This window comes from Neoarius graeffei, chromosome 15, assembly GCF_027579695.1.
Source record: "Neoarius graeffei isolate fNeoGra1 chromosome 15, fNeoGra1.pri, whole genome shotgun sequence".
Taxonomy (NCBI): domain Eukaryota; kingdom Metazoa; phylum Chordata; class Actinopteri; order Siluriformes; family Ariidae; genus Neoarius; species Neoarius graeffei.
Window position 1 is genome coordinate 53,824,231 of NC_083583.1, and position 10,209 is coordinate 53,834,439.

Genomic DNA, 10,209 nt, shown 5'->3' on the forward strand with positions numbered 1-10,209 from the left:
AGCTGTCAAGCGATTAAAATATTTAATCGCGAATCGCACATTTTTGTCATATCAGAAACCATTGTAATTCTCTGATCAGCATAAAAAAGTGAATGGGCTTGCTTTGTACCAATGTGTTTTTTTTTTATTGCAAAGCAGAGCAATAGAACCATGAGTGAACAACTCTAATCAGAGAGACAGGTTACACAGTGACGGTAGGCTTGACTCAATGCTATCCCAGAAATCCTTCCTGTAATATGCAAATTTGGCTGCCTCTGATTGGACAGCCAAATTTGCATATTACAGGAAGGATTTCTGGGATAGCATTGAGTCAAGCCAACCATCACTGTGTAACCTGTCTCTCTGATTAGAGTTGTAGACTAACTCAAGCAGTAAATCACTTCACTCATGGTTCTCTTGCTAGCTGGGTGTGAACGGCGAGTCGTTAGGGTGATCAATGGCAAATTTAAGATGCCATACCTCACTCAATCTGGCAATCTGATTCTCTCTGCAAATTTAGGCATCTTAAAATGTTTTTATTAATGCCAAATAAAATATCCAGCACAAATTATATATGATAGACATAAATTAATAATTTATACATTTTATTTCAAACACATTTTTAGTTAGCGGGACTGCAGCTCATCACCGCTCCCGCCCGCATATGTGCACTTCCGGTCCCGCCCGCATATGTGCACTTCCGGTCCCGCCCGCATATGTGCACTTCCGGTCCCGCCCACGCCCGCAATGAGCTTTCAAAATTTGTCCCGCGCCGCACTGCTTTGCGGCGGGTCCCGCGGGACTCCCGCGGGAGTGCAGGGCTCTAAGCTGCTGCTCTAGTATAGATCTGGATGAGAATACAAGTTGCCAAATTAAGTGACCTGATTAATTGCATAACAGAGATACACACCTAGTTGTCATAAATTAGCTCAATCATGCCTGATTTCCTACGCATTTCCATATGAAAATGAGTTATATGACTGTCTATGGTTGATATGACATGATGACTTCTAGCCAAATGAACCATTTGTTTTGATTATTTTATGAAAACTGAAGGCTCTGTGTGATTGCTGTCTAATGAATTAAAGTCTTAGCAGGCAACAAAGTTTTGTATGAAATTACGCTGCCAAAACACACAGTTGTACCTACTGCCACCTGGTGGCCACATTGATTGGCTCATGAGCCGCTTTTAACTTCATGTGCAGTAAACACATTTTTATACAAATGGCACTCTGTTGCAGCCACTTCCTTTTTTCTTTGACTTGACTGCATGTGTAAACAAACAAACAAAATCACACAAAACCCATTCAGAGAAAGACAAGCAGCACCTAAAGCAAACTTTAGGAATATCAGAACCATATCAATCAATCCTTGGCTGCCATGTCACATAGACCTGCATGGTTAATGTCCCTCTAACAGTCCCCTAAGGTATTTAGATTTGATGGTTTGGCATTTTAGGTCAGCACGGTGGTGTAGTGGTTAGCACTGTCGCCTCACAACAAGAAGGTTCTGGGTTCGAGCCTAGCAGCCGACGAGGGCCTTTCTGTGTGGAGTTTGCATGTTCTCCCCATGTCTGCGTGGGTTTCCTCCAGGTGCTCCAGTTTCCCCCCACAGTCCAAAGACATGCAGGTTAGGCTAATTGGGTGGCTCTAAATTGACTGAGTGTGTATGGTTATCTGTCTCTATGCATCAGCCCTGCAATGACCAGGCGACTCGTCCAGGGTGTACCCTGCCTCTCACCTATAGTCAGCTGGAATAGGCTCCAGCTTGTCCGCGACCCTGAACAGGATAAGCGGTTACAGATAATGGATGGCTGGTACTTAAAACTGTTGACTGCCTCAAGCTTATGATCCTTAACTTTGATTACATTTCTGAAGCCATTTGGATGGTTGGTCATGATTTTTTCTGTGTTGTTCATCTCCATTCCATATGCTGTTAATGTTCTGTCCAGCCCTGTTACAAAATTAGGCAAGATGGAGACGTGCACAGACAGTGACTTACAACTCTCCTTTACAGTGCTTTTTGCTGTGCATGTATGCGTTGTTTGTTGACGTTACCTACAGTTGACAGGATTTCCTGACTAGAGGACTGTGGCGCAAACAAGCTGTTAAATCAGAATTTCTCCACTTCCACAATATACCAGAGGAAATAGCCAAGACTATTTATAGCACACCGTCAAGTCCATAAAACTAAAATCAGGGGCTCCAGATTAGGTGCCATTGATTAAAACCTCCTACAGGTGGAACCTGTCTTATTTAAATTGGACATCTAGGATCAGGTGCTCACTTTGCTGCTGAAGTGTATGGTATCATCACGCCAAGATCTAAAGAGCTGTCTATGAACCTCCGGGGGGGAGTCATGGATGCCTATGAATCTGGCAAGACATTTAAAAAGAGCTCGAAATTATTAGAAATAAATCATTCCACTCTCAGGAAAATCATCTACAAGTGGCGTACATTTCAAACAACTGCCAATTTGTCCAGGACTGGATGCCCCAGCACATTCAGCCCAAGAGCAGACCACTTGATGCTAAAAGAAATTTCTAAGAACCCAAAAATTATCACTGGACCTGCAGAAAACTCTTGTAACTGCTTATGTGAAAGTGCATACATATACAATCAGAAATTGGACAAATTTGACCTGCATAAAAGGTGTGCCAGGAAAAAGCCTTTGCTGTCCAAAAGGAACATTAAAGTAATACTACAGTTTGGCAGTGAGCATCAAGGCAAAGACCAGACCTCTTGAAATAACGTGCTCTGGACAGATGAATCAAAGGTAGTGTTGTTTGGCCACAATAAGAGTACAGGCATGTGGCGCAGACCAAAGCCATCTTTACAGAAGAACCACCTCATACCAACTGTGAAGCATGGTAGTGGAATTGTTATGGTTTTGGGTTGCTTCACTGCCTCAGAGACTGGGAAACTTGTATTCATTGATTCAGCCATGAACTCTGAAATCATATCAAAGAGTGCTTGAAGATAATGTGAGACTATCTACTCAAAAGCTGAAGGTTAACCAGAAGGGGACCTTTCAACAAGATAATGATCTTAAGCACACGAGCAGTTCCACCAAGGATTGGCTCAAGAAAAAAAAAGGGGGGGGGGGGGGGTACAGGGCTCAACATTAACTTTTAAACCCACTTGCCCCCTATTTTGCAAGTACTACTACTATTTTTTTTTTTTTAGGAAAACCATAGAATAGTTGTGCATTGCAACATAAATTGAAAATCACACACTGACTTAAAGTTTGGTTATGGATTAAGTTTATTATTAAGTCTGGTTATTGGTTACATTTTACTTGTAAAGACAATAATTTTATCCAAAATAGTTTTTCCTGCCTTAGTCGATTTATTTCCATTTCACATGCATGCAGCTGTTGTGAAGTTCAGTGTGTGTAGAACTCTCTCAGACTGTAGGTTCATTACTCGATAATGTAGAAATCATAAAATAGAAATCTAATATATAGATTTAGGCACTGCATAAAAACAGAGCTCCCATCTGTTTCTGGGTTATAGAATTTTCATACATCATAGCCAGCCTCTTGTTTTATTTTATTTCTTTATCGGCCAACACTGGCCACCAGGCGGCGTTTGCGACTGGCAACACTGGCCACCAGGTGGCGTTTGCAACTGGCGACTGCCAACACTGGTATCGTAGAGGCACGCACAGAACCAAAACGATCAGAAAACAACTCGATGGGTTTCTTTATGTATCCACGCCTTTGGGGCTCCGCTCGGCTAACACAACGTTTGTACGAAGAAAACAATAGGGTGCCAAGACTTTTGAGCAGTACCGTGTTTGAGAATATCTATAGATTTTTTTTGTGATATCATCCACCTCTAGGTTTTTAAAAACAAACAAAAACAAACCCACTGCGTCATGACAGACAGGATAATGTTTGAGTTTAAAGTGCTGATGACACATTTTTGACATCTTTGGCGATGTTTTATAACATAAGTAATTCCCGATGATCCATATATTAATTCACGAAGGCGCCTATTTTACAAGTTATGATAAACGCGGCTATTTGGGCAAATTTGACGGGGCTGCAGCACCCAGGAGACGAAGGAGGAGGAGGAGCTATGACGTCAGCGAAAGAACCTTCCTCCTCACTTACCAGTTTGTTGTTGATGCGACAGGTGTTCAGTTTATCATTATATGTTATTATGCCTTCGCGTTGTGTTGCCGGCTTTTGCTCCAAAACCCACAAGGATGGGGCAAGTTTATTCAAGTTTCCCAGAGATCCCGAGCTGCATGCGAAGTGGGTGAAGCAAGTCAGGCGCACTCATGACAAGTGGGAGCCCTCACCAACATCCGTCCTGTGCTCTGAACACTTCGATTTGGATTGTTTTGACACCCTTCCCAGCTTAAAAGAATCTCTTGGGTGTTCAGTTCAGCACAAACGTGTGTTACTACCATCAGCAGTGCCTACACAGTGTTGCCAGATTGGGAGGTTTCCTGCCCAGTTGGTCGGTTTCAAGTGCATTTTGGTGGGTTTTGAACATATTTTGGGCTGGAAAACGTCAGCAGTATCTGTTGCCAGATACTGCTGACGTTTTCCAGCCCAAAATATGTTCAAAACCCACCAAAATGCACTTGAAACCGCCCAACTGCGCGGGAAACCTCCCAATCTGGCAACACTGCCAGTATTCCGGGGGGGGGGGGGGGGGGTCTACTAGTAGCTATGCCGGATCCAAAGACAGTCCTCCTGTCAGAACATGTGTTGTGAAACGACATAAGATAAAGGTACGTAGAGCTATAGATTCTACATGATAATCATAAATGTAATCATAAAGTCGGCGTGATATCAGTCATGCATTTGCTTGTGAAAGCTTGCGGCTTTCATGTAACTGCCGCCTAGCAACGAGAGGCAAAGGGTAAAGAGGGTAGGCTATCATAGATTCTATTCGGAAGAGATCAACACAATTCTAGACTCCCAGAAGAGGAAGAGCTAGCACTAGAGAGTTCACCGGCGTTTTCATGCGCCATTTCCATTGAGTAGAACCAGAGTAGAACAGCCAGTGAACCGCAGCGTGTTCTTCCGCTGACGTCACAACGTGGCCGCGAGCCACGGACCCAGTTTTCTTGCGCTGTGCAATTAAAAGTTGGATATTCGCGTAACAGCTTCTTTTCACGTAATAACAGAAATCTAACATGTTTGCCGTGTTGTATAGTTTATTTAAGAAATTGCATAGAGTCATGTTCGTGTCATCAGCCCTTTAAAATTGTTTAATGTGTAGGTTATGGGTGTTTTATACAAACCTGGCAACCTGTAACTAAATCAGAGCAGCCGTCTGGACACAGCGCGTTTTTTTTTTTTAATAAACCTATAGGTGGATGATAAACAAAAAAAACACCCGATATATAAATATTTTACACAGGACTGTGTTCCTCCGATAACAGAAAAAGCTCCAGCTCTCTCTGCTCTTAATCTGTTTTTTCAGGATTATATCGCTCCTGTCGCTCCTTGGTTTTTTTTTTTATGTCCGAGTTGTCTGAAACCAATCTGGGTTTTCTGTGTCGAATAAGGAAGCGGCTTCACCTGTAAGAAAATCAAACACTTTAATGAAGGATCTGACTCGAATGCGAGCAGGGAAGAAAATAAAAATAAATAAATAAAATGAGATTCTTAAGCAAACTCTTCCATCCTCAATTCAGAATTTGTTTTTGTAAAATACATTTTAAATACAATCGTGAATTTCTCTGGAGTTTTCAGTCTGAGCTCCTCTCCCATGTTCTTTAACCGCTCATTTCCTCGTTGTTCTTGAAGCATTTGCTTCTATTTGTTAATATTTTTTCATGATGGCGGGGAGACGGTAATGCCTTTTATCTATTTCCCTGTTTGAACGAGCAAAAACAGTGCAAAAATTAACCATACTGAAGACAGATTAAGCCTTACTTGCATGAAAGACGGTGTGTTACCCCAGGTGTAATTATCACGTGATGCGTGACGTCTTGCACAAGGGGTCTATAAACAGTGCGCCTACCATATACTACAACAGCGGGGGAATATAAGATAACTTGCAAAGCAGTAAATGAAACCAAGACTAAGAAAACAGCCAAGATATAATGGTGGATATGTAGTGAGGGATGCTTTTAGGAACTGAAATAAAAGATCAAAGCGCTTAATTTTTGTGGCGCTAGTTCCTAACAGATACTCATTCCAACTTGCCCAGTCGGGCATCTCTCTCACTTGCCCAAATGCGTTTTATTTGCCCCGGGCAATCGGGCAGTGGTTAACGTCGAGCCCTGAGTTACAGAATGGCTGAATCAAAGCCCATTTGAACCCCATTAAAATGTTGAGACTTGAAAAGGGCGGTACATGCAAGGGAACCCTCAACTGAAAGAATTTTGCATGGAAGAGTGGTCAAAAGTTTCAGCAAACCAATGTCAGAGACTGGTGGACAATTGTGCAAAACGCCTCCAAGGAGTTATTTCTGTTAAAGAGAGCAATACTAGATTTTGAAGTCGAGTGTACTTTTTCCACAGAAGAATATTACATATACTGATATTTCATTGAAAGGAGTTAATTTTCCTTATTGCTTTAAAGGGGTACCAAATATAATATATACAGTTGCTGATGTGACAAAGTAACGTATTCTTAAGTATTCTATCAAATTTATATACTAGAAAACAACGAAATATCTTGGTAATTGTAAATATAATACTTTATACGCTAAACCGCACAAGAGTCGCCATTTTTAAAAGACCGTGACATCAGCGCTACCCACTGCACTAGCGGAACTCTCCGAAATAGAGGAGATAAGCGTGTAATCATGGCGTCGGGCGCATGAAGTGAAAGCGACAGCTCTGTCGAATCATACGAAGAGATCCCGCAAGACACACTGCAAGCAGGCTATGGCTTAGAAGGGTACCAGTTTGAACCTAGGAGAGGTACTCTCGACTCTGGTGATGAAATAAGAGAAGAAAGCTCGGATGACGGCGAGGATGAGACTGATGCTGACCATGGGCGTGGCGAGCGTGGGGCAGAGCGTCTGTGTGCAGGTGACACGGCGTGGTGCTCGTGCGGAAAATGTAACGTGGAGTTGCTCACGAGTCCAGCAGAATTTATTTGCTGCAATGAGATAGGCGCCACCCGTGGAATTGCGAAATCGTCGCAAGAGGCAGAAACAGGTATTTCACACGTGCTATTTCCAACCTCAATGAGCCAACACAACGGGGCACATACATACGTCATGAGTGTTACGCAGAGAAAATGAACGTGCATTCTGATTGGATAAAATTAATATCATGGCGGGCTGTTCAAACTGCGGAAATAGTTTGCTCGAGCTACTTTCAAAAACACTATAACTTTCCAACCTTAGAACAAAAAAAAAAAAAAAAAAACTTTTGTAAGTCTTGAATAAGGTTCATTAATGTGTGTTTTATTGTTATATTTACTCTATATATTGCCCTCTGTTCCCCTTTAAGTATGTCATCTTTATCTGTAGGTAGTCTCAAAAGGCTGACAAGTTTGCTTGTTTAAATATGTTGAGAAAAGTCTACAATTTCCATGGGATATATGTATTTTCACATGCGCACCACACTTATCTAATCAGTCGATCCCTTGACAGCAACACAATGCATTAAAAAAAAAATCATGCAGACAAATCAAATAGCTTCAGTTAATGTTCACTTCAAACATCAGGAAAAATTCTCTGTGACTCACTGTGGTATGGTACCAGATGGACTGGTTTGAGTACTTCAGAAACTGTTGCTCGCCTGGGGTTCTCACACACAACAGTCTCTAGAGTTTACACAGAATGATGAACAAAACAAAAACATTGAGTGAGCGACAGTTTTGTGGGTGGAAACGCCTTGTTGATGAGAGGTCAGAGGAAAATGGCCAAATTGGTTTGAGCCGCCAGGAAGGACATAGTAACTCATATAAATCACTCTTTACAACCGTGGTGAGCAGAAAAGCATCTTCTGCAACAGCAAAGACCACATTGGGTTCCACTCCTGCCAGCCAAGAACAGGAATCTTAAAAATCAAGAGCAAGTTCCTATTAAGGTGGCTGGTGAGTGTCAAGTTATCCAGGGTTCTACATAAACTTCTGCCCAAACTTGAAAAAGGCTTTGGCCGTCAACAGGGTTTAAGTAATCAACTCAGACTTCTTGACTCCTTTTATCTTCTTTGTTGGTTTATTTTAATTCTAATTAGGTGGTCACAAATCAAATTATGTCAGTCAGATCAGTAGGTTGAAAACATTTACAGTAAAAATGAAGCAAACACAAAATACAACAACTACTGAAAATCTCTTTTTTAAACCTTACATTATTTTCAACTATGGTAACAAAGTTAATAAACCAAATATCAACATTAACTTACCAGCAGCATTCCCAGAAATGGCCAATAAACTTGGCTTTTCCCCAACCTTCAATTAAACTACACCTTCTGCTGCACCATGTGCTCTGAAGTGATCATCTTCTTCTTTAAGGTTTTACATTGGTTGGCAAACCAACTTAAAGGTGCATTACCGCCACTTACTGGGCTGGAGTGGGGAACAGCCAATAAAAGGGGGTAAACCCCTTTATATTCTTTTAGCTAATTCTGACTCTTTCAGGAATTTGATAATAACAGTACATCTGACTTGATGCTCTCCCTAATAAACCAGGTAACGTGAAATTGTGATTAACCATTCTGAGAGATTTATAAAGCTCATTTCTCTCACGGGCGGCACGGTGGTGTAGTGGTTAGCGCTGTCGCCTCACACCAAGAAGGTCCGGGTTCGAGCCCCGTGGCCGGCGAGGGCCTTTCTGTGTGGAGTTTGCATGTTCTCCCCGTGTCTGCGTGGGTTTCCTCCGGGTGCTCCGGTTTCCCCCACAGTCCAAAGACATGCAGGTTAGGTTAACTGGTGACTCTAAATTGACCGTAGGTGTGAATGTGAGTGTGAATGGTTGTCTGTGTCTATGTGTCAGCCCTGTGATGACCTGGCGACTTGTCCAGGGTGTACCCTGCCTTTCGCCCGTAGTCAGCTGGGATAGGCTCCAGCTTGCCTGCGACCCTGTAGAAGGATAAAGCGGCTAGAGATAATGAGATGAGATGAGATTTCTCTCACGTTCATATTTCTTACAATGAAGTATTACATGCTCTACTGATTCCAGATGGCTACAGTATTCACAATTTCCAGTTGGGCGTTTGCCTGTTTTGTTAAGAGAATAGTTGAGTCCTCTCTCTCATTATCTCTAGCCGTTTTATCCTGTTCTACAGGGTCGCAGGCAAGCTGGAGCCTATCCCAGCTGACTACGGGCGAAAGGCGGGGTACACCCTGGACAAGTCACCAGGTCATCACAGGGCCGACACATAGACACAGACAACCATTCACACTCACATTCACACCTACGGTCAATTTAGAGTCACCAGTTAACCTAATCTGCATGTTTTTGGACTGTGGGAGAAACCGCAGCACCCGGAGGAAACTCACGTGGATCATGATCAGGGGTGATCATGATGTCTTCTCTCCGACTCCTGCCCCCTATCCTTCCACTATTCACCTGTTTATCAATGCAGTATAGATGTCTTCCTGTTTCACTGCCATCCCAATACTCCTGCCAGACTGACTTTGCATAGGACTTGATGTAAATTTTAGTCTCTGCCTTACTAATTAGGATTTGCAATTCTATTTATGTATTATTTAGTGATTGCTTAGCCAGCTTGTCAACCTGTTCATTTCCCTCCACGCCACCATGCACAGGTACCCAAAGAAAACTAGTTGTAAAGCCCTTGGAATCTATTTTACGCAAAAGTTATGAAGATTTCATTGATTATATCTGTTCTAAATGATTTACCTGATTGAATACTTTCCAATGCTGAGTAGCCATCTGAGATTATGACTGTTTTGTTTATTGCATTTTCTTCAACCCTTTCCAGGGCCAATAATATTGCCACCAATTCTGTTGTATACACCGTCACATTGTTGGTCACTCTTTTCTTAATACTCCTTGTTGCAAGGATGGACGGCGGTGGAGCAGACAGAGAGCAGGAAAACTTCTTCCTCCAAAAATATATTTTTTATTTTTTCTATTTTCAAAACTTTTTTTAAAATAGTGCAAATATTTACAGTGCGCCAACCAAAGTAGGGGTCGACCGATAATCGGCCTGGCCGATATATTGGGCCGATATTCTGCATTTTTAGGGTTATCGGTATCGGCCATAATTTCCACCGATATGCCGATAACATGCCTTTTTGCAGCCATTTCATTCCTAACGCGACTGTCACTGCACGTCC

At 42.2% G+C, this 10,209-nt stretch overlaps 1 protein-coding gene across 4 annotated transcripts in view; it reads right to left on the reverse strand.

Moving 5' to 3' along the window:
• The window catches only part of LOC132899604 (excitatory amino acid transporter 1-like), a 36,564-nt gene extending 28,166 nt beyond the window's left edge, over positions 1-8,398 (reverse strand). For 3 of the 4 annotated variants that reach the window (XM_060941633.1, XM_060941635.1, XM_060941632.1), the window contains exons 1-2: positions 8,310-8,398; positions 7,648-7,725 (exon numbers count right to left, since the gene is read on the reverse strand). The gene's annotated coding sequence lies outside the window, so the exon portion shown is untranslated. The remainder of the gene's footprint in view (positions 1-7,647; positions 7,726-8,309) is intronic. The other variant, XM_060941634.1, reaches the window with a different exon arrangement.
• Between the last annotated feature and the right edge of the window lie 1,811 nt (positions 8,399-10,209).